The 25244-nt window shown below is 42.0% G+C and overlaps 1 protein-coding gene across 1 annotated transcript in view; it reads left to right on the top strand.

Annotated features, from left to right (window-relative positions):
• Nucleotides 1-25244, top strand: part of CNTNAP2 (contactin associated protein 2) — a 2930334-nt gene that overhangs the window by 1109915 nt on the left and 1795175 nt on the right. The window lies entirely within an intron of this gene.

Raw genomic sequence — 25244 nt, forward strand, 5'->3', positions numbered from 1 at the left:
TGATGGAATGCGCTGGGTATTAGAAGTTAGAACCAGCCGACTCAATTATGTGAGATATGTAATGTCCATATCTTAGCAATATAAGTAATAAGTCTGTAAAGCCTTATGTATACAAACACATTATAAAACATTACAATACAAAATATTATGGCTTTTCCATATGCAGGAGCTAAGTTGGGTCAAATGGAAAATGTGTGTGCGCGCATGTGTTTGTGTGTGTACCTGGGTGCTTGCAAGTGAGTCATTGTATTCCAGAGTACATGTGTTTGTAACTAATTTATTTTTGTTATCAATTAATGAAATACAAAGTAACTGAAGAAAAACAATATTTCATGTGACCACCCACAGATTTTAAAGAAACTTTACATGAAGTCTGTTCCAAACATCTTGGAGAATTAACCACAGATCTTCTGTGGATGTAGGCATGTGCAACTCATTCTGTCTCTTTATGTAATTCCACTCAAACTCAATGATGTTGAAATCAGGGCTCGGGAGGGCCATATCATCACTTCCAATACTCCTTGCTTTTCTTTTGTGATGACAATTACTATATGGTTGTCGTTGATTACCTGCTGTAGAATAAATTTGCAAATCAGATGCCTAAAACTGAAGGCAGTTTTTTCATTGAAGGTTTGACAGCAGTACAATGGATGTCTGCAGGCAGCAGTGAAGCATGGCAGTGTTGCAGTTACAGTTCAGTGCCGATAGTGGTCACTGACAACTGATTGAGAGGTGTAATTTATAAAATGGGGTCACTTATGAGGGATTCTGCTGTTCTGGTACATCATGGGCTCTCCTAGTGGGTCATGGCACCCTCAATCCATAACAGAAAAATCCGTCCAATAATATGGCACTCCTCCCTTTCTGATCCTTGCACTGTGCCTCAAAAGTAGTACTTGATTACATGCAGGGTATTGGCGCACTCAGGAGAAATTGTAAGCAAACTGAGGGTTCCATTTTATACTATTAGCCCTTATCAAAATTAAAAATTTGGGGCTAAAACAACATTTTAGCTGAAGAAATGTAATTATTCTTTCTTCACTGCCCAATGGCATAAATTTCTGTGAGGCACATGTGGTGTCAACATGCTCACTGCACCTCCAGATGAATAAATTGAGAGGTGTATTTTTCAAAACGACATCACTCATGGGGAGTTTCTGCTGTTCTGGCACCTGAAGGGCTCTGTCAATGTCACATGGCACCCTCAAACCAGTCCAGCAAAATATGAACTACAATATGGCACTTCTTCCCTTCTGAGCCTTGCACTGTGCCTCAAAAATAGTTTTTAGCCACATATAGTGTATTGGCACACTCAGGAGAAATTGCACAACAAAATTTGGGTCAGTTTTCTCCTGTTATCCTTATGAAAATAAAAAAACTTGGGGCTAAAATAATTTTTTTATATCCTTGGCTCTACGTTATAAGGAGTTTAGAGATGAAGGGAAGATTAGAGACAGGTCTATAGTTAGCAGCACAGTTTTGGTAGAGGGATGGTTTTTTAAGTAGTGCGTGTGTGACGGCATGCTTAAATGAGGAAGGAAAGATACCAGAAGAGAGAGAGAGGTTAAATATTTTAGTTAGGTGAGGGGTGACAGCAGGGGAAAGGGACTGGAGTAGATGTGACGGAAATGGGTCACTGGTGCAAGTGTCTGGGCGAGAAGATGCAAGGAGCCTGCTTACTTCTTCTGTGACTGGTTCAAAATCAGAGAGTGAGCTAGATGCAGTTGGGGAGGGAGGACAGTGCGTGGTATGAGGTGATTGGGAGATAATTTCCTGTCGGATCTGGTCAATTTTTTCTTTGAAGTAATTGGCCAGATAGTCAGCTCGAAGCTCCGTGGTTGGGGCCTGTACTCTTACATAGAAGATTCCTACTTTCTCCTGTACCACTGCTGAAAAAAGTGTATTCTAAAAACTTGCAGTAGATTTGTGAGTTGATTTTGAGTCCATAATAGTTCAATTAGCTAATCTTTAGTATTATCAGCCGTAGTATCTCACCATCACCTTGCTGGCATCTGAGTTGATATGGATGTCAGTGCCCATTATGAGCATATCCATCTTGCATGACAAGTGTCACTTTCTCATTAATCCATAAGACATTAGAAAAATCTGTACTCAGATATTTCTTGGCCAAGTCTTGATGTTTCAACTTATTTGTCTTGATCAGTGGTGGTCGGATTTCAGCCTTCTTTACCTTGGCCATGTCTCTGAGCACTGAACACCTTGTACTTCTGGACACTCCAGGACTTGATTTCTTTGATAAACCAGAGCATGTATAATAATAATATGCATGTATAATAGAGGTATTATGAAATACCTCTATTGGCAGTCCTAATCATGTGCATATTTGCTTATAATTTAACAAGTGTTTTCCACTCTAATGGGAGAATATTACAAAGAGTGCAAAGAGATCTCATCATCTTTCAACTTGATAATTGACTCAACTACATGGAAATATTTTCAGAGGAGGAGAGCTGAAAATCACTTGTTATGTATAAACTCAATTCACTTAAAGCTCATTCACCAGTATTGGTTTCAAATACTGGTTTAACATTCACAACTTGTTTCTGTATGTAGACAAAAAACCTTCAATCTCAATCTTCTGTCTTCTGAAAAAGCTGGCTAAACCAACTCATGTTAAAATCAATCAACATCAGTCACATGACAATGTAATTAAAATATAGATACTAAATTTAATGGGGAATTATTCAATTAATTACTCAATGAAACATTTGCATAAGTTCTTTTTCCCACTTTGTGCATTCTTTTAGCTGCCCATGAGTGTGTGTGTGTGTGTGTGTGTCTGACCTCCAAACTTTGCCCTATTATGCAAGTGTTTCCAGCTTCTCCTTCAGATTTATCTTTTTCTTTTAGCTCAATCTTTAGGTTTTGGTCAAAAAACTATTTTTTAATGGGCCTGAAAGTAATTCACCTGCAAAATTATTGTCTTTAATTTTGAAACCAAATTAGCTTGTGATCTTCTCTCTTGTTTCTATAGTATCCACTTTAATGGTATTTATTTATTTATATTTATTGACACATTTATATAGCTCCATTAATTCCACAGCGCTATACAGACATTATTGGCACTGCCCTGATGGGGCTCACAATCTAGGTTCCCTATCAGTATGTCTTTGAAATGTGGGAGGAAACCAATGCAAACACAGGGAGAACATAAAAACTTCTTGCAGATGTTGTCCTTGGTGAGATTTGAACCCAGGACCCCAGCACTGTGTTGTCCTTTGGAGTTGACATTATTCTCAGAACATCATGCCATGGTTTCCAATTAATTAACTGTACATTGTTTTAATCATCTAGATCTCCACACCAACTGTTTTGTCATTATAGGTAGACTAGCCATTGTGGGTAAAATAAATTACTTATCCCTCCAGTTCCAATAATTTCCGAGTTCATTGTCTCCACCTCAGTTGGTAAACAACATTTTGTAAAATATTGGTGACTAGAGTTGAGCGAAACGGATCGGTTATATTCAAAGGTCGACGACTTTCGCTGAAGTTGGGTTTCATGAAACGAAACCCGACCATAGTGTGAGGTCAGCCACGAGGTCGGTGACCAGAGCGCCAAAGACGCGTTTCAAAAGATGCTTCCAGCGCCCCTTTTCAGCCAATGATGGAGGACGCACACTCTGGGCAATGCGATGACATAGACATCGGTCACCACCATCTTTGAGAAGGGCATGCAAGTGATTGGCTTGCTTTGTGTGGCGCCACAGGGGCTATAAAAGGGCGTGAACGCTGATCGCCATCTTACTTCTGTCGATCTCGGCATTAGGGAGAAGTTGCTGCTGCTGATTCAGAATAAGGGAGAGCGTTAGGCAGGGAACAAGAACCAAAAAACTGCTTCTGCTGTTAGCGAATTCCAATTACAACACAACACTTTGTGTGCAGTGACAGGGGAGGCTCTATTTTTGTGCATCAGCTCTGTTGGTTATTAAGCTGTCTTATAAGGCTCCCTTATAGCTGCATTGCTGTTTGCACACTACTGTGCAAACTCCTTTTTTAAAAGCAAAAATACTTTTCTTCCTCTTTTCTGCAGTTACCAAGCATCCATTTTTCCACCCTTTTGTGTGTGCAGCAGTCCTGCTTATTAGGCTGCCTGCGTCCATATTTGGCCTGAGAGCATCATTGTCAGTCTCCTCAAATCTCTAGTGAGATCCAAATTCTCACCAATCCTATAGACACCCTCCACCTTGTCATACACCATCCAATTTCAGCCTGTTACATTGAGTTGTAATCTCTGCTGGGCATGAGACTATAGTTCAGCGTCCTCAAATCGTGAGATCCAAATTCTCACCAATCCTATAGACACCCTCCACCTTGTCATACACCATCCAATTTCAGCCTGTTACATTGAGGTGTAATCTCTACTGGGCCTGAGACAATAGTTCTGCGTCCTCAAATCTATAGTGAGATTCAAAATCTCACCAATCCTATAGACATCCTCCACCTTGTCATACACCATCCAATTTCAGCCTGTTACATTGACGCGTAATCTCTCCTGAGCCTGAGACAATAGTTCTGCGTCCTCAAATCTATAGTGAGATTCAAATTCTCACCAATCCTATAGACAACCTCCACCTTGTCATACACCATCCAATTTCAGCCTGTTACATTGAGGTGTAATCTCTCCTGGGCCTGAGACAATAGTTCTGCATCCTCAAATCTATTGTGAGATTCAAAATCTCACCAATCCTATAGACACCCTCCACCTTGTCATACACCATCCAATTTCAGCCTTTTACATTGAGGTGTAATCTCTCCTGGGCCTGAGACAATAGTTCAGCGTCCTTAAATCTATAGTGAGATTCAAATTCTCACCAATCCTATAGTCACCCTCCACCTTGTCATACACCATCCAATTTCAGCCTGTTACATTGAGGTGTAATCTCTACTGGGCCTGAGACAATAGTTCAGCGTCCTTAAATCTATAGTGAGATTCAAATTCTCACCAATCCTATAGTCACCCTCCACCTTGTCATACACCATCCAATTTCAGCCTTTTACATTGAGGTGTAATCTCTCCTGGGCCTGATACAATAGTTCAGCGTCCTTAAATCTATAGTGAGATTCAAATTCTCACCAATCCTATAGTCACCCTCCACCTTGTCATACACCATCCAATTTCAGCCTTTTACATTGATGTGTAATCTCTCCTGGGCCTGAGACAATAGTTCAGCGTCCTTAAATCTATAGTGAGATTCAAATTCTCACCAATCCTATAGTCACCCTCCACCTTGTCATACACCATCCAATTTCAGCCTGTTACATTGAGGTGTAATCTCTACTGGGCCTGAGACAATAGTTCAGTATTCTCAAATCTATAGTGAGAATCAAATTCTCACCAATCCTATAGACACTCTCCACCTTGTCATTCACCATCCAATTTCAGCCTGTTACATTGAGGTGTAATCTCTCCTGGGCCTGAGACAATAATTCAGCGTCCTCAAATCTATAGTGAGATTCAAATACTCACCAATCCTATAGACACCCTCCACCTTGTCATACACCATCCAATTTCAGCCTGTTACATTGAGGTGTAATCTCTACTGGGCCTGAGACAATAGTTCTGCATCCTCAAGTCAATAGTGAGATTCAAATTCTCACCAATAGTAGATACACCTTCTACCTTGTTTTACAGTACCACATAGCTGGTGGTATTTTGGGTACATTTTCACAAAAATGAGGAATAATGGTGGACGATGCCATGGAAGTGGGCGGGAGTTGCCAGCTGGTCCCGATGGTGGTGGTGGTGTTGCATCTGTTGGTAGTGGCAAAAGCACAATAGCACCTAAGGCAGGAGGTGTTGAGCCTGCATGATCGTCTGGCTCCACAAGGCCTCGAAGGCTCTCTTTTCTGGGAGTAGGTAAACCACTTTTAAAGCCGGAGCTTCAGGAACAAGTTTTGGCTTACATTGCTGACACAGCCTCCAGCTCTCTCGCCTCCTCTTCTGAAGTTTCAAAAAATAAAAGCACTGAGTCGTCAGTGGAGGCTCCTGGTCAGGAACAACACCTTTCCTTGTATCCTTCACCCCTACCAAAAATGAAGGATGTGGCAGGCCACACTACCGATTACTCCATGGAGCTCTTTTCACATACCATGCCTGGGTTAGCAAGTCAAATCGTGAATTCCCCAGTCCAAGATGAATCTGACATGGAGTGTGGGTGGCCATCCAGGGCAGTGGGGTTAATCGGTACCGGGCCGGAGTCTCAGAGGGATGTGTCACGTTGGTGGTGATGACCCGTTCCGTGGCCCTGGGCATCCATGCAAAGGGGTGAATAATATTTATAGGTGAATGATATGTGACGCCACCTGTGGTTTCTGATCAGATTGACCCGCGGTGCAGTGTCTCTTCTCTGGGACAGATGTTGTGGTGCAGCTAAGATGTAGAAGCCCTGCACAGGTAGGGCCATAGTCGCAGGGCAGATGAAAGAGTTGGTAGATGGTGTGCAGTGCAGGATGTAGCAGAGCCGTGCAACAGGTGCAGCAGAAAGATGAAAGACACAGCTGTGCAGTTCCTTTACCTGTACTTGGTAAGTGCCGTCCAGGACCAACAGTACAGATGGAGAAGGAGTTGGTCAGCCTGGAAGTAAATTTGGAATTCTCTCTCTGCAGATAGGTAGTGTGGCCTCCATTCTAGCGCTTATCTGAGGTACTCGCAGTACTGAGTTCACTGAAGTTCCCCCTGTTGACTCTCTTTTGGAACTTTCTCGTATGGCAGGCAGCCATAGCCTTTTCCTTTTGGCTCACACACGTCGCTGCTGGGGCCTCTGAGCCTTAGTTGGCAACAGAGCATTTACAGCTGCTCCTTCCTCCGGTTTCTGCTGCAGGACCGTCAGTGTCCCTACAAACTCGGAGACCGGCATCCCGACCATGCGCTCCAGCTAGGAGTGATCCTTAACTCTGCTCATCCTCCAGCTCCCCTTCTCACATCCACACACTTCCCCTTCCCTTCACAGACTGCCCTAACTTACCTCCTCCCGACCACAGAGAGCAGCTCCTCAGCAGTCAGGTTCAGAGGTCTCCCTGCTGGCCTGGAGTGGGAACTGTGTTGTGTGTTGGTTTAACTGCTAGAGAGATCCTTCGTTGCTCCCAAGAATGACATCACACTCCCTAGGAGGAAGGTAATGCCACTGTGGCGACCGTACTCCTGGGGGCGCCACAAGTGCACTGATGCCCAGCCACTGCTAGATGATTCTGCTGGTACATTGACCCAGACCACTACATTACCCTCGCACTCTACACAGCCAGAATCTGACCCTGATGAAACTCAGGTTCCCCTTCCCGCATACTATACCACCTTAGACGGTGACAAAGAGGAAGGTGCAGATGAAAGTGCAGGTTCCTTGAGCAGGTGGGGGGCACACACATAGGCAATGGCACTGGCACAGGACCCCTCATAGTACGCAAAAGTGTCTCTTCCGGTGGGAGGGCCCACCCGCCGTCAGACACACAGGCATACTATGAGGGGCTCTGTGCCAGTGCCGTCGCCAACGAGTGGGCCCCCCTGCTTGCGCAGGGTCACAGCACTTGCAAAGTTGAAATACTTACCTCTCCCTGCTCCACCGCCGTGTCATCTTCCGCGTTTCCTGACAGTGACATTCTGGTCAGAGAGCGCGATGACATCACGTCTGTACGCCCTCTGCCTAAACAGTCCAAGTGCAGTGAGATGGACGATGGGGGCCACGAGGAATCCAGACTAGTACAGGGATTCCCTAGCGAGGAGACTTATTTAATTGTTTTCAACGTTGGGACAGCTACTTTTGGGGAGCACTATACTCTGGAGAATGATATATGAGGTCCACCATACACTGGAGCATTCCAAAGGTGGACATCAGACACTGGAGCAGCATTTACAGGGCCCATTATGCACTGGAGCATTAGAAATGGGGCCCATTATGTACGGAGCATTATTTGGGCCCATAACACAGTGGAGCTTCATCCATGGGGACCAACATATACTGTAGCATTATGTGGAGCTCATCATATACTGTTTCAAATATTATGTGGGAGCAATGATTCTGTATGGAGAAATATGTGGGGCTCATTACCCTATAGCACACTATGCGGTGGCCATAATACTGTATGGAGTAATACACTGTCCATTTTTGGAGCTATTGGAGAATTTAAAATGGATATCAGTCATGAGATGTAAGAAGTGAAGTATTTTTCATTGTACTATACCGCTAATTCTCTGCCGTATCAGAGGATCATGATTTGTGGCATGTGTTAAAAGCGCCCAGTGACACTCTTTGTCCCAGGGCCCCCAAAAATCTGGAGCCAGCCCTACCACCCCCACAACTTTAGCCAAATAACTTCCAGTTTTCAATGCCTAACTATTATTATAAAGCAAATTAAGGTTGACAAGCTTAAGTAATAAGAATTGATGTTTTTGACATTAAAATGGGCACTGTAGGTGTGTTTTATGTCCTCCACTCCCTGCCGACCTTGGTTCCCCATTGACTTGCATTTGGTTTCGTGTTTCAGTCGGCCTTCAATTTTTCACGATAATCTGCCGATTTCGTTCGACCCGACTTTCGAGAAAGTCGGGTTTCGTGAAACCCGACTCGACCAGAAAAAAGGCAAAGTTGCTCATCTCTATTGGTGACGTATTAAAATGTGGAAACAGAGCAATTGATTACTAGATAAAAGCAATCTCCCCTAAATCTGGCAGTAAACATCTCAATCCCTTCATACATGCATGCTAGGATAAGTAGAATATTCTGAATGCAGTGAACATTTACCTCCAGTGATGGCTTATCTCCTTTGGGACCCAAATGAACAAGTGTTGAAATTTAAAATATATTACCCATCTGTCTCCAAATATCAGCTGGATGAGAAGGATGAGGCCACAATGCACTTTAGATGGTGGGCCTGTCAAAACAATTAAATGGATTTGGTAGATAATAATCTAGTATAGCTAGTTTTAATTTAAAAAATCAGGTTCTGCTGCAACTGAAGTGTGAATTACAAAGAATAGTGTACTTTTTTGTAGAATGCTACATACGTTAGGATTATTTTTAGATAAGTGATATGCATATTTGCAATGTAGTGTCTTGTTTTAATACAGAACACCTCAGTGATTACTAAAATTTACATCATGTACACTTTAGGTAAAATGTATCCGATACGTTCAGTGATCACCAATATGACAACCACTGCTGTCAACCTGATGACATTCAGCAGTAGTTGTTCTCCCAGCATTTAAAAAGACATATTCTAAATACAACTGAACAATAACTTTTGTGGGTCCACATTAGTGAACTAACAATTAAAACAAAATCAGAGTTATCAGTTAGTGATTCAAATATGTTTCATTTTATTTCCATAAAGCATTTCATTTCAGGACAATTTTTATGATTTCATTATTTTTCAAATGAAGAAGAACAACCTAATGCCTTTGTCCTTGCTGAACTATAATAAAAGTGATATAGAATGGTGAGTTCACATGGAACTTAATATGACAAATTTGAACCTTTTCCTTTGTATATTACAGCTCTCATCAGATAATATGTTCACCTCGAAAGTAATGATAAATAACTAGCCTGATAATAAGTTCCAGACCAAGAAAGGTCAACTTGCCAAAACAATGAACTGAACAATAAGGTTAGTTATAGTTCTTTGGCTTTACTGCCGTGACAATAAATTCTATTTAACAGTTAATTACAATAAGACTGTCCATAAAACAAGGAAAGAAACCATAATTTATTACCCTTGAAATTCTAGAAAAGTCACTTTGCTTTCCAGCTAAAGGGTTTTTTTTCTGCTTATAGATATCTCTGCATTACAGCATTGTTGATGAGCATATTGTGCCATGCATCGATGAGTTTTACAAAGGTCATCATAAATTATTGGTAAACATTTGTTGGCGTAAATCCTTCAACCACACTTATCTGAATATTTAAGAGAACATCATATATTGGAACCATAAATATAACCTGCTTATCTTCTACTTTTTACTTTTTTTGCACTGTACTTTATTATTTATTTTCCAAAATGCCATATCACACAGTTCATTTCACATTACAAACTTTATGCATGGCATGATTTTCACATTACTGCGTGAGAATTGTGCTTCAAGTTCTTTACCTACACAGCATATCTCTAACAGACAATAATACTATATTATTTTTAATGTAATGAATAGATAAAATCTCCCTCCCCCTTAGATAAAATAGTAAATCACAGTTTATGCATGTTACAGTATTAAGTGCACTTACTGTTGGATAGAACAGTTTTTTCACTTTCATATCCTAACCTAGCCAACTGTTGTTGTGTGGACTTGTTTGGGAAACTTAAAAATGTTTTCTTACTTTTTTCCATTAATTGGCCTTTTTCTTAAAAGGAATCTCTCTGGTAATTTTTGAGTAGCATGCTAATACCCTCCTGAATTTGGGCTTGGCTAGCTTTTTCAGAATACATAACTTTTTTTTGCTGTACGTTGCCCCATTGTGTTGCTGTAAGCTCCTGAAAATTATTCTTAGTCAGATAGTCAAATGTATGTAAATGCAAAGTGAATATTTGCCCCTGCCCTCATCCATAGTCCCGCCCACTGTTCTGCACCGGCATTATTGATAATAACTAGTCAAGCTTATGTAAATCCTGAGTAAATATTAACCCCTTCCCTCTCTCATAATACCACTCACCCCTCTGCACTGGCATCAGTGATTGGGTGCAGTCAGAGTGCCGTATTACTTGGGCGAGGATGGCAGCGTAATCCTCGGACTGGCCATCGGCTCTCCTGAAATAGATGCCGTCATGCTCAGGTCAGGAATGCCAATAGCCAGTTCAAGGATTGCAATAGATTATTTAGACATCAATATCATTTACATTGAAACCTGATTATTAAAATGAATATAATTAATCTCTTTATTATATAAATGTCTTTATTATTAGGATTAACAAAATCACACCTATTTGTTATATGCAGTATACTAGTGATATACCTCACTTGTCAAAGTGTTACTCTAATTCTTAAAGAATAATGTATCTGTCTCCTTGGAAGGCTAGTTACCTGCAAATATGGGGTTAATCTGTAGGTAAATTTAGGGTATAATCTGTAGCTAATAGTGCAGTGTTCTGTGAATCAGGGAGTGCTTACAGCTGCCACTCACAGTTCAGTGACAGTGCTGTGAGCTGTGACTCTAATCGCTCTATGCAATGCCTCTATGAAGGTTTCCAGGAGAAAATAAGTTCATATTTTCCAGGTAGCCACACTTTCAGTAAGGAGGCCGAGCAGCACTGTAATGTTACATACCTTCAGATTAACCCTATATCTTCAGTTAAATAGCATCTCTAAGATGTCAGGTTCCCTTTAATGGATAATTTCAAAATTATATTGTATTTTTGAAATAGCTTTTCCTCACAATTTCACATTTTAGATTTCTCACATTTTGTATATAACCATTTCTATCAATTCACATTTCATTCCCCACTATGATTGCTGTAGGACAAGGTATTTGTATTTTGCTGCTGTCAGTCAGTTGATAGGTCTGTTCTTCTAAGTTTCACGTCTATTTTTCAAAAATGTCTTTTTAAGAACAAAGGTTTCATTTTATCAAAAATATGTCCCCTAAAGCGAGCTGTGACCAGGTTTAAAGAATAATGAATGGCTACACTTTAGAAGCTCATTTTTAAATATTTCTGAAACTTTATACTTTCCTCAAAAAAATTGCTATTTTTTGCATTTTTATGTTGCTATAGACACTTTTCAAAAGTGGAAGTGGTCAGATAATTAAATCAGTGGTCAACTAATCAATTTTGACAGATTTATGAATTGCAAAATCGCAAAAATGAATTGAAAAACTCATTTCAGCAAGGGGTGGCATCTTAAGATGTGCCAAATTTATCAAGCATCATGAGATATTTTGATAAATGTCTCACAAGTAGCATGAAGAGACCTGAGTAGAGTTGAGCGATACCGTCCGATACTTCAAAGTATCGGATCAGAATGGATCTGCCGATCTTAAAAAAAAGTATCGGTATCGCCGATTCCGATACCGGAAGTCCCATTCAAGTCTATGGGACTTCCGGTATCGGAATAAGAAAAATCCTGTTTTTCCCTTGTACAGCCTCTCTGGGGTCTGTACGGGCCTTTCGGGGGGCTGTGCCGGCCAGCCAGGGGGTCTGTGCAGGCTCCGGTGGTCTGTGCCGGCCTGCCGGGGGGCTGTGCCGGCCTGCCAGGGGGGCTGTGCAGGCTCTGGTGGGCTGTGCCGGCCTGCCGGGGGGCTGTGCCGGCCTGCCGGGGGGCTGTGCAGGCTCCGGGGGGCTGTGCCGGCCTGCCGGGGGGCTGTGCAGGCTTCGGGGGTCTGTGCAGGCATCGTCCGATGGGACTACAAGTCCCATCGGGCGATGCCTGCTACCATGACAGTGATTGACACATTAGCCAATGATGGGACAGTAGTAGTCCCATCATCCGGCTAATGTGTTGAATGTAAAAAAAAATAAAAAAAAAAATTACATGCTACATACATACAACATGCATACTACATACATGCTACATTCATACTACATACTACATACATGCTACATTCATACTACATATATACTACATGCAACATACATACTACATACATACTACATGCAACATACATACTACATATATACTACATGCATGCAACATGCATACTACATATATACTACATGCTACATACATACTACATATATGCTACATACATACTACATATATACTACATGCATGCTACATACATACTACATACATACTACATATATGCTACATACATACTACATGCTACATACATACTACATATATACTACATGCATGCTACATACATACTACATGCTACATACATACTACATATATACTACATACATACCACATACATACTACATACATACTACATGCTACATACATACTACATATATACTACATGCATGCTACATACATACTACATGCTACATACATACTACATACATACTACATGCATGCTACATACATACTACATGCTACATACATACCACATATATACTACATACATACTACATACAATACATTCATACAATACATACATAGACATACAGTACATATAACATAGAGTAACATACTTACCAATACTTGTCACATTGTTCCCCGAAGCCATTGTCTTTTACGGAATAAATATTAACATAACAAACCACAAAAATACTCACCCACGATCCGAAGCAGTCCACGAGTGTGTCCCACGACGATCTTGGGTAGAGAACTGCAGCATCAGCTGTTGCTGCCGTTCTCTACGGGCTGCAGGAATCCAATGATGGAAGGTAGGTATCCTTCCGCACTGTATTCATCCGCCACTTAAAAAAAAAAAAAGTCCCTAGTCTCACTTTATGCCATTGCTGTGTGGGAAATTCCCACGCAGCAATGGCATAAAGTGAGACTAGGGACTTTTTTTTTTTTAAGTGGCGGGGGAATACAGTGCGGAAGGATACCTACCTTCCGTCATTGGATTCCTGCAGCCCGTAGAGAACGGCAGCAACAGCTGATGCTGCAGTTCTCTACCCAAGATCGTCGTGGGACACACTCGTGGACTGATTCGGATCGTGGGTGAGTATTTTTGTGGTTTGTTATGTTAATATTTATTCCGCAAAAGACAATGGCTTCGGGGAACAATGTGACAAGTATTGGTAAGTATGTTACTCTATGTTATATGTACTGTATGTCTATGTATGTATTGTATGAATGTATTGTATGTAGTATGTATGTAGTATATATGTGGTATGTATGTAGCATGTAGTATGTATGTAGCATGCATGTAGTATGTATATAGTATGTATGTAGTATATATGTAGTATGTATGTAGCATGTAGTATGTATGTAGCATGCATGTAGTATATATGTAGTATGTATGTAGCATGTAGTATGTATGTAGCATGCATGTAGTATGTATGTAGTATGTATGTAGTATATATGTAGTATGTATGTAGCATGTAGTATGTATGTAGCATGCATGTAGTATGTATGTAGTATGTATGTAGCATGTAGTATGTATGTAGCATGCATGTAGTATATATGTAGTATGTATGTAGCATGTAGTATGTATGTAGTATGTATGTGGTATGTATGTAGTATATATGTAGTATGTATGTAGCATGTAGTATGTATATAGCATGCATGTAGTATATATGTAGTATGTATGTAGCATGTAGTATGTATGTAGCATATATGTAGTATGTATGTAGCATGCATGTAGTATATATGTAATATGTATGTAGTATGTATGTAGTATGTATGTAGTATATATGTGTTATGTATGTAGTATGTATGTAGTATATATGTGGTATGTATGTAGTATGTATGTAGTATGTATGTAGCATGTAGTATGTATGTAGCATGCATGTAGTATGTATGTAGTATTTTTTTTTTTTTTTTAACATTTAACACATTAGCCGGATGATGGGACTACTACTGTCCCATCATTGGCTAATGTGTCAATCACTGTCATGGTAGCAGGCATCGCCAGATGGGACTTGTAGTCCCATCGGACGATGCTTGCACAGACCCCCGGACATCAGCACAGCCCCCCGGCAGGCCGGCACAGCCCCCCGGCAGGCCGGTACAGACCCCCACAGGGTGCACAGACCACCGGCAGGCCGGCACAGCCCCCCGGCAGGCCGGTACAGACCCCCACAGGGTGCACAGACCACCGGCAGGCCGGCACAGCCCCCCGGCAGGCCGGTACAGACCCCCACAGGGTGCACAGACCACCGGCAGGCCGGCACAGCCCCCCGGCAGGCCGGTACAGACCCCGGGCAGTCCACACAGCCCCCCGGCAGGCCGGCACAGCCCCCCGGCAGGCCGGCAGAGACCCCCGGAAGGCCCGAAATGACGGCGCATCATGATGCGCACACACCGCGCATCATGATGACGTCAGGCTGTCAATCAACTTTGAACTTCCGATTCCGATGCCGACTTCCGATATTGAAAAAATATCGGAAGTCGGTATCGGAATTCCGATACAGCAAGTATCGGCCGATACCCGATACTTGCGGTATCGGAATGCTCAACACTAGACCTGAGTAGTCTCGAAAGCTTGCAATGTGTTACTATATTTTCAGTTAGCCATTAAAAGGTATCAACCACTGAGGACTCTCAATTCTGAATATTTTTTGCAAACAAAACAAAATCACAGAGGCGCAAAGCACTAATTACCGGAACCTGCAGCAGCAAATATGGACAAAACCACCTGATTTGTCCTAAAATCGAAAATCAATTAACATAAAATAACTATTTGCGCTAGCATGATAACCGGGAAGGAGATCTAAGAAGAATAGTATATGTGCAGTAGTGTCATTTATATAAATGCACATACACCCATTCCTGCAGGGAAATGTTTCCGACCTACAAATAATTAGAAGAAACAGCGATAGAGTTAGTCTCAGTACATACACGACGGTACCTTCGTTCCAGCAGAGCATAGAGCAGTGGGGACATCCTAGCTCCAAAAGGTCCTAATGGAGGAGCATCAGTACAAGCGACAGTCCAAATGAGGATATAGGATTCCAAGTGCTCAGGGCGCAGGGTGATACCGTGGGTATTGGACGCTGTCCCGCCCGGTGACAGACGTCCCACTTACCGCGTGCTGACCGCTAGTAAGAAGCGGTGATAGCAGACATTCAGACATTAAAAGCAAAAAGTTCAATCACGCTATTTAAACCATTGGGAATCAGAGTGTTCATTTCAAATATCAGTCTGCTTTCTTCCCTCGACATCTGTTGGATAAAGTTTCCTTTCCTACAGCTTTTTTTAACCACTTTTATGCCAGTGACTTTATTATCCGTAATAGAGCCTCCATGATGGATGAGGAAATGATGAGAGAGGGGGTGACCGGTAAATTTATTCCCAATATTGTACAGATGTTTGGCTATCCGTATATTCATCGGGTGTATAGTGCACCCGATGTATAATTTTCCACAGGGACAAGTAATACCGTATATAACCCCTGTGGTGTTGCATGTCATAAAATCTTTGATTTGTACCTCCACAGACTTGTTAATAATGACCGATTGTCTTTTAAGATCCAATTTTTTGCAGGGTCCACATTTTCTGCATGGATAAAAGCCTACAGGTAATTTTTGTGAATAGGATGTGACATTCCTAAAGGGCTTAGAGATGGGGGGGGGCTATGATGTTACCCAAATTCTTCGCCTTCCTAAAAATAAGCCTAGGGTGTGGTGGTAGAGATTCCCCTATATCTTTATCATTCCTCAAGATATTCCAATGTCTATTAACAATTTTTTTGAGGATTATACTGTTGGCATTGTATTGTGTAATTATAGGGATTTCTTCCATAATGGAGTGGTTACTTCCTTTCTTCCATTGTTCCAATAATTGATCCCTTGGTATCTTCTCTACTGATTCCTTTGTTTTTTGCAAAGAGACTGGGTCATAACCTTTATTGGAGAACAATTTCATCATTGTCCCTGCCTCTCTATTAAAATCCTCCCTTTTGGAACAATTTCCATGAGCTCTGATAAGCTGGCTTTTTGGAACATTTAGCAGCCAGCTAGGTAGATGACAGCTATCCAGTGAGATAAAATTGTTCGAATCGGTAGGCTTATGGTATAGTTGCATTCTGATAACATTATTTTCTATAAAAACTTTTAGATCTAAAAAATTAATTTCCTTGGAACTAGTAGTGATAGAAAATTTTAAAAAATATAAATTTGTATTTAATGTATTAAAAAACTGTTCTAATAAAAAAGGACCATCGGACCATATAAAAATAATGTCATCCATAAAGCTATGCCATAGCACCAGATTATTCGCCCATAGTGTGCCATTATTTGGGTCCATTTTCCTTGATTAAATTAAAAATCCAAACATAAAGTAACCTAAGGACATATGCAGCTTTATAGCATTGCAAAATACACTATAATTATGAATATTTAAACTTTAAGGTAACCTTAAGCTAAAAGTTGCTCACCAAGAAAGACAAGTCTTAACTTTTCTAATTGAAACAATGCAGAATTCTACATAAAGTACTTTAAAGATTCAAACAACGATCATAGCTGATGATGAGAATAGTCCTGTGCCGCTCCATGATTTTAGCCAATTATATTTTTCTCTGAAGCACGTGGGTATTTTAGAGAAAAACATGTTTTAAAGAACACCTCCCGTCATTATTCTTATCCTCCTATTATATTGCAGTTATGATATTATTTACTTACAATTGCTCATTTTGCCTTTCTTCTCTTTTACAATAGGTCTATGACATCATGTGACTAAAAACTGACTAGCTAATCATTCTAAGCTCAATGTAAAAACAGGAAGTGAACTTTCCCTGCATTTTTTATGAGTCACTGAAAAAATCCCTGGCAGAGGAGAGAAAGGAGCAGCTAGGTCCGGAGTTCAAGAGAGGGATGACAAATGCAGGACAAGAGACTTCTTGTTTCTAGATTGAGCAGAGAAAAGAGAAGAAAAAGTTAGGTAGAAGATCAAAATGAGCAATTGTAATTGCAGAGTGCCATATAATATGATGATTGCAATATATTAAGAGAATAAAAACTTTGATGGGATGAATGCTATTTTAACGCCTCTGGCTTGGCTTCTTTTATCACTGCTGCAGGCAACTGACAGAACTTTCCCATAGTAACAGACCTGTCAATCACCTAGAGCGGTGCTGGGAAAAGTTACCCAGAGACAAATTCAAACTAGACACTCCGGTGGTAGTCCTGTGAGAAAAATATAACTGGCTGAAATTCTGTAGCCTGACTTTAATTCATGATGCTCTTGATTTAAGCAGCTTGAATCAGTTGATAGCTTGCTTCTATAGCCAACAAAACTTGATAAATTAAGGGGTTAAATTATTTTTTTCATGTTAATACAGTCTTATCTATATGTCTATATATTTTCTGATCTAAATTCGGACTCATTGTGAAATGTACAAAAGTGTCCAAAAACTCAAGACACGAGAAGTAAATATTTTCTGACAGGAGCTCTCATGCACAACCAGTGCTTTTCTACCAGGTCACACAGAACAGAGGTTCCTGTTTCTTTACAGGACTTCCTTTGTCTCTACTGCACTGATCTGAGGACTGATGATCTGTGCAGCAAGACTGATGACAGAATACAGAACAAGGAGCTCTAAAGCTGTTATCAGAATGTCAGCTCATGGCAGGTCTCTGAGAAATGTTGGATTGATAGATAAGGAAATTTACCATTGAAAGTCCGGTGACACAGGATGATTGAGATTATGTGAGCTTGAAATCTGTTGAATGTCAGGTCAATTACCTACACTATAAAATATTCTAATTACAATTTGTTGGTTGTATCCATACTACAGGGGGAGATTAATGTGGCTTCTTTTTGAAGTGGGAGCATAATTTGATTGTGACATAATATTGATGATCTGTTATAATACTAATACCCCAAATTATATTTTAAGCATTAATTTGTTAAAGAGGAGCTGCTTAATTAAAGTATGCTTTAGTTTCTCTTACTTTTGGTTAAGGGTTAGGCCGGGGTCACACAGCGTTATGGTAGTCCATTAAGCGGACTTCTTTACACTGCGGTATAACGCAGTGCAACGCAGTCCGCTAATGCCACCATAGACCCCCATTATATGGCACATCGCGACGTATGCCGTAAAGCAGCACGCGTTAGCGACGTGCCAGTATTCACTGATGGAGCCTCGGATACGGGCTGCAGCGTATGAGGCTCCGTCACTGCTAGCGGTGATGAAGCATCAGCGCTAGCGGTACAGCATAACACATATCGCGTTATGCTATAGCGTTAACGCAGACTGCCAAAGCTATGCATTGAACGGGCTGTGTTAACGCTATGTGAACCTGGCCTTAAGGAAAATTAAGATATGATTGTGACAGGTCTACCTCTGGGTTTGGGCAATTGGAGCTACTGGTGCTTAATGCAACTAATGTCAACATTATCCTAGTTATAAGGCTAATGTCCTATGTTGTAAAATGTTCTACCAATCTTTTAGAAGTGCAGAAGCTGCAATCACACTGGATACTAGAGACTTAGTACCCAAGAGTTTATAACTAGAAAAGCCACCCTTATATGTCTCCTGACACTGACTACCATGTTGGACGTATGTGTTTTATCCATTTTTAACTGATACAGCTGACACCTATTATAATCTATGGTGCTATTCACATTGTCGTTAGGGATGGGCGAATCTACTCGTTAGGACTCGTTACTCTGCGAGTAGTAGGGGACTCACAGGAGTCGGTACTCTGCGAGTTTCCAAGCGATTACTCGCACAGTAACGAGTCCAATGCAAATAAGGCCAAGTGCACACGTACCGGAACTCTCACGGAAATTACCGCGAGAATTCCGGAATTCCATTCCGCGGGAAAATCGCATTTTAAATTCCCACGATTTTCCCGAGGAAAAACTAGCATTTTGCAAGCGTAATTAGCTTGCAAAATGCTAGCGTTTTCCAAGCGATCTGTAGCATCACTTGGAGAACTGATTGACAGGTTGGTCACACTCGTCAAACATAGTGTTTGACAAGTGTGACCAACTTTTTACTACAGAGGCCGCCTATGCGGCATCAATAGTAAAAGATAAAATGTAAAAAAAAATTAAAAATATTGTTATTCTTACCCTCCGACGTCCCGCGCAGCATTCCCGACCCTCCACGCATCCGTTCTCAGTAATCCTTCGTGAAAATGCCCGCGATGACGTCCATTCTCGCGGGATCGCGATGTTTCGCGGTAATTCGCGATGACGTCGCGCGAATGACCGCGAGACTTCGCGATCCCGCGAGAACGGACGCCATCGCAGGCATTTTCGCAAAGGACTACTGGGAACGGATGCGTGGAGAGGCGGGAAGGCTGTGCGGGATGTCAGAGGGTAAGAATAACAATATTTTTTATTTTTAAATTCTATTTTTTACAGGGATATGGTGCCCAAAGCCCGGAGGACAGTCTCCTCTCCTCCGGACCGTGGGTACCATCCGCAATTGTTCTGCTTACTTTCCGCATGGTGTGCACAGCCACATGCGGGAAGTAAGCGGAACAAAAAAAATGGCAGCACAGGAATCGCTGCAATACTCGCATCCCCATTCATTAACATTGGACTCGCTAGACTCGCAACGAGTAGCGAGTTTCCGAGTCGGACTCGTTAGAGTCTAGCGATTCCGAGTATTTCAGGATTCGCCGATCCCTAATTGTCGTGTTTAGTCACAGACCGTGTGTCCTTGCAAAACACAAGGAGACATGATCTAATGAAACGGATGGCAAGGAGTGACACAGGGCCAACACAAGTCTTAAGGTCCATAAAAACATGTAGAGATCACGAAGGCCATCAGTATGTCATACTTGTGCTGTACATATTTAAAATTGCAAAGTATAGAAGAAGCTTTGTCATTTATTGATGTATTTACCTGTATGTAAAAAAACACAGGTTAAAATGGACACACGGATGACACACTGATGCATAACACTGATGACACAGGGTATCATTTTTTTCATGTACATGTTTAAATATGGATGTGTGGATGAAGCCTAAAGTAGTGGTTACTTATAGCAAAAAAGTTGCTATGCAAAGATCCAGCATTTTAGCTTAAAAAGATGCTAAATACAGCTTGGACAAACAGCTACTACAAACCTCCACTGCTCACAGCTTCTCTAAGTCATTCTTAACAATCTCTCCACCTACTTTTTTGCTCCTTGATGCCTTGTCTCAGACTTTCTCTTTGATTACTTACAAGTTTCTCTGACTTTTCATGTGTCTTATTTTAAACATAATAACAATCCTTGCCACAGAGGTGCCTTTATTCCCATTTTGCAACACTGAAGCACAGGTTAGTGTTACTATATATTTGGCATGGCTCGAATAAAGGGTCTATGTACAGGGTGGGACTTATATATGGATACACCTACATAAAATGGGAATAGTTGGTGATATCAACTTCCTGTTTGTGGCACATTAGTATATGGGAAATAAAAAAGCCTGGGCCTGTTTCACCCTTCATCTATGGTTGCTGATTTGGCAGTGTGGAAGCCAGATCTGAAATGTCAATGTCCGGACCTGGTCGGACCTGGTCGGCCTTTATCTGTGCTTGCCTTTTTGGCGCCACGGTGTTTCAGAAATGCTTCAGGCATGGTTGCATTTAACATAGTCTTGCTTTTAATACATTTAGGAAGCTGTAATGGCACAGCGTATATCAAAACATAGAGTAGGACTGCCCCATATGAGAATGCCTTGGCATGGCGGGGTGGCTCAAAGATTTGATCAATTGTTTGCTAAATGTCTCATTTTAAAGTGCAATTAGAAATCAATATGTGCCTATGCACTTTATGTATTGCGTTCTGACCATAGGCAGCACTGGCTTCCCCCCTCTTTATTAGTATATGGGAGAGGGAAACTTTTCAAGATGGGTGGTGACCATGGAGGTTATTTTGAAGTCGGTCCTTTTGGATCCAACTTTATTTTTTCCAATGGGAAGAGGATCATGTAACACATCAAACTTATTGAGAATTTCACAAGAAAAATAATGGTGTGCTTGGTTTTAACATGGTAAAGATACCGGAAGGTGAGTATACGACCAGGGGCAGGACACTTACTGTCATGATCCAAGGTGGATCTTACAGTTTAAATGGACAAAGTGAACTTTTTTCCTTTGGCTTGGTGCCAAAGTGGGTTGATCGCCCCCGGTGGCCATTAGAATTATTACACGTGGTGTCGTTCATTTTAAGTTGCCCCGGTGGTGGTGAGCGGTAGTGCACTGTAGTTTCTTTGGTTTAATGTGCACTTAATTACAAATCAGGTGTTAGGCTATAGAAATGGGAGCCAGGGGTGTTCAATCACTGTTGGTGATATTGTGTGTTAGTCAAAAACCAGGGGAAGAGTCTTGAGGAGATCATTTGCATATTCCCAGTGCCTTCTGGGATAAGTGAAGAGTCTCCGCGAGCTCAACGATCACTGGGTTTTGGCGGTTGCAGCTGAAAAGAGGAAATCGGAAAACCAGGGGAAGAGTCTTGAGGAGATCATTTGCATATTCCCAGTGCCTTCTGGGATAAGTGAAGAGTCTCCGCGAGCTCAACGATCACTGGGTTTTGGCGGTTGCAGCTGAAAAGAGGAAATCGGAAAACCAGGGGAAGAGTCTTGAGGAGATCATTTGCATATTCCCAGTGCCTTCTGGGATAAGTGAAGAGTCTCCGCGAGCTCAACGATCACTGGGTTTTGGTGGTTGCAGCTGAAAAGAGGAAATCGGAAAACCAGGGGAAGAGTCTTGAGGAGATCATTTGCATATTCCCAGTGCCTTCTGGGATAAGTGAAGAGTCTCCGCGAGCTCAACGATCACTGGGTTTTGGCGGTTGCAGCTGAAAAGAGGAAATCGGAAAACCAGGGGAAGAGTCTTGAGGAGATCATTTGCATATTCCCAGTGCCTTCTGGGATAAGTGAAGAGTCTCCGCGAGCTCAACGATCACTGGGTTTTGGCGGTTGCAGCTGAAAAGAGGAAATCGGAAAACCAGGGGAAGAGTCTTGAGGAGATCATTTGCATATTCCCAGTGCCTTCTGGGATAAGTGAAGAGTCTCCGCGAGCTCAACGATCACTGGGTTTTGGCGGTTGCAGCTGAAAAGAGGATATCGGAAAACCAGGGGAAGAGTCTTGAGGAGATCATTTGCATATTCCCAGTGCCTTCTGGGATAAGTGAAGAGTCTCCGCGAGCTCAACGATCACTGGGTTTTGGCGGTTGCAGCTGAAAAGAGGAAATCGGAAAACCAGGGGAAGAGTCTTGAGGAGATCATTTGCATATTCCCAGTGCCTTCTGGGATAAGTGAAGAGTCTCCGCGAGCTCAACGATCACTGGGTTTTGGCGGTTGCAGCTGAAAAGAGGAAATCGGAAAACCAGGGGAAGAGTCTTGAGGAGATCATTTGCATATTCCCAGTGCCTTCTGGGATAAGTGAAGAGTCTCCGCGAGCTCAACGATCACTGGGTTTTGGCGGTTGCAGCTGAAAAGAGGATATCGGAAAACCAGGGGAAGAGTCTTGAGGAGATCATTTGCATATTCCCAGTGCCTTCTGGGATAAGTGAAGAGTCTCCGCGAGCTCAACGATCACTGGGTTTTGGCGGTTGCAGCTGAAAAGAGGATATCGGAAAACCAGGGGAAGAGTCTTGAGGAGATCATTTGCATATTCCCAGTGCCTTCTGGGATAAGTGAAGAGTCTCCGCGAGCTCAACGATCACTGGGTTTTGGCGGTTGCAGCTGAAAAGAGGAAATCGGAAAACCAGGGGAAGAGTCTTGAGGAGATCATTTGCATATTCCCAGTGCCTTCTGGGATAAGTGAAGAGTCTCCGCGAGCTCAACGATCACTGGGTTTTGGCGGTTGCAGCTGAAAAGAGGATATCGGAAAACCAGGGGAAGAGTCTTGAGGAGATCATTTGCATATTCCCAGTGCCTTCTGGGATAAGTGAAGAGTCTCCGCGAGCTCAACGATCACTGGGTTTTGGCGGTTGCAGCTGAAAAGAGGAAATCGGAAAAACCGCGCGCCTATCGGCGCGCGAAATTTGGCTCATCTTTCATCGTTTTTAAGAAATCTCAAGATGGAAGAGGCCAGGAGCCATTTGGTGAGCTGCATTTCTTGCTACATGTTCACAGATTTACCAGTGGAAAAGCCAAACTTCACATGCCACAAATGCAAGCTTGTGTCCCTGTTGGAGGAAAAGTTGCAAAATCTCGAAGAGAGGTTAGCTACGTTGAAGATCATTAAGGAAGGTGAAGAGTTCTTGGACAGAGCAGAATTATCTCTTCATGTTACAGAAAGAGAAGAAATTCGAAGTGCACCTGAAGAAACAGAGGAATGGAGACATGTGACCCAGAGAAGCAGGAGGATCAGGAGGCAGTCAGCACCCATACTGCTCAGAAACCAGTACCAGGCTCTCACGCAGGAAAACGATGAAGAAATACATCAGGATAAGACTTTACCCACAAACAACAACCTTGTACGCCCTCAGAGTCCTCCTGGATGGAGAAAGAAAAATGTTGTGAAGAAGAAACGGAGAGTGGTGGTCATGGGGGATTCCCTGCTGAGAGGAACAGAGGCCGCTATCTGCAGACCGGATATAACTACAAGAGAAATGTGCTGTCTTCCAGGTGCAAAAATTAAAGATGTGTCTGACAGGATATCAGGACTCTTCAGACCTACAGATGACTACCCATTCCTGCTACTACATGTGGGGACAAATGACACCGCAAGAAACGACCTGGAAACCATCTGCAGAGACTTTGAAGACTTAGGCAAGAAAGTGAAAGAACTGGGAGCGCAGGTGGTCTTCTCTTCCATCCTCCCAGTGGATGGCCATGGAACAAGGAGGTGGAATAAGATTCTGCAGGTGAACAACTGGCTACGTCGATGGTGCCGTCAGCAACGATTTGGATTTCTGGATCACGGAGTGAACTACTTATACGATGGACTACTTGCTAGAGATGGGGTGCACCTTACGAAGACTGGAAAGCATGTATTTGGAAGTCGCCTTGCTACACTTGTAAGGAGAGCTTTAAACTAGAACAACATGGGAAGGGAAGCAAAAGACCAGAAAAAGCCATACACCTGACAAATGCTATTGAGAACTCTGCTATTAGAAGTGGAAAGGAAGAACAAAGACGAAAGAATCTAATTAATAAAAATATTGGAGAAAGAGAAACCAATCACAAACTAAAATGTTTCTATACTAATGCACAAAGCATGGGCAACAAACAAGGAGAATTGGAACTACTAACACAGGAACAGAAATATGATGTAATTGGAATCACTGAAACTTGGTGGGACAATACACATGATTGGAATACAAGACTAGAAGGATACAACTTATTTGCAAGAAACAGACTTGATAAACGAGGAGGGGGTGTCGCATTGTATGTTCGAAACGCGTATATCTGCACAGAGATTGAAGCTTCAGAGACTGGGAGTTCTGTGGAAACTGTTTGGGTAAGAATACAAGGACAGAACAATGGAAAGGACACCATTGTAGGCATTTACTACAGGCCGCCTGTGCAAGCCGAAGATATAGATGAACTCTTTATGCATCAGATGGCCAAGTTCTCCAAAAAATATGACTTAGTTGTCATGGGAGATTTCAACTATCCAGACATTTGTTGGGAATCTCTCTCGGGCAAAACTAACAGGTCAAGGAAATTCTTATCCTCTCTTGCTGACAACTTTATCTTCCAAAAGGTAAGGGAGAAAACAAGGGGAACTGCTACCTTGGATCTAATCCTTATAAACAGGGAGGAAATGGTTGAGGAGGTAAAAGTGTCTG

The sequence above is a fragment of the Dendrobates tinctorius genome, unplaced genomic scaffold, assembly GCF_039654945.1.
Source record: "Dendrobates tinctorius isolate UK_male_01 unplaced genomic scaffold, ASM3965494v1 ptg000162l, whole genome shotgun sequence".
NCBI lineage: Eukaryota > Metazoa > Chordata > Amphibia > Anura > Dendrobatidae > Dendrobates > Dendrobates tinctorius.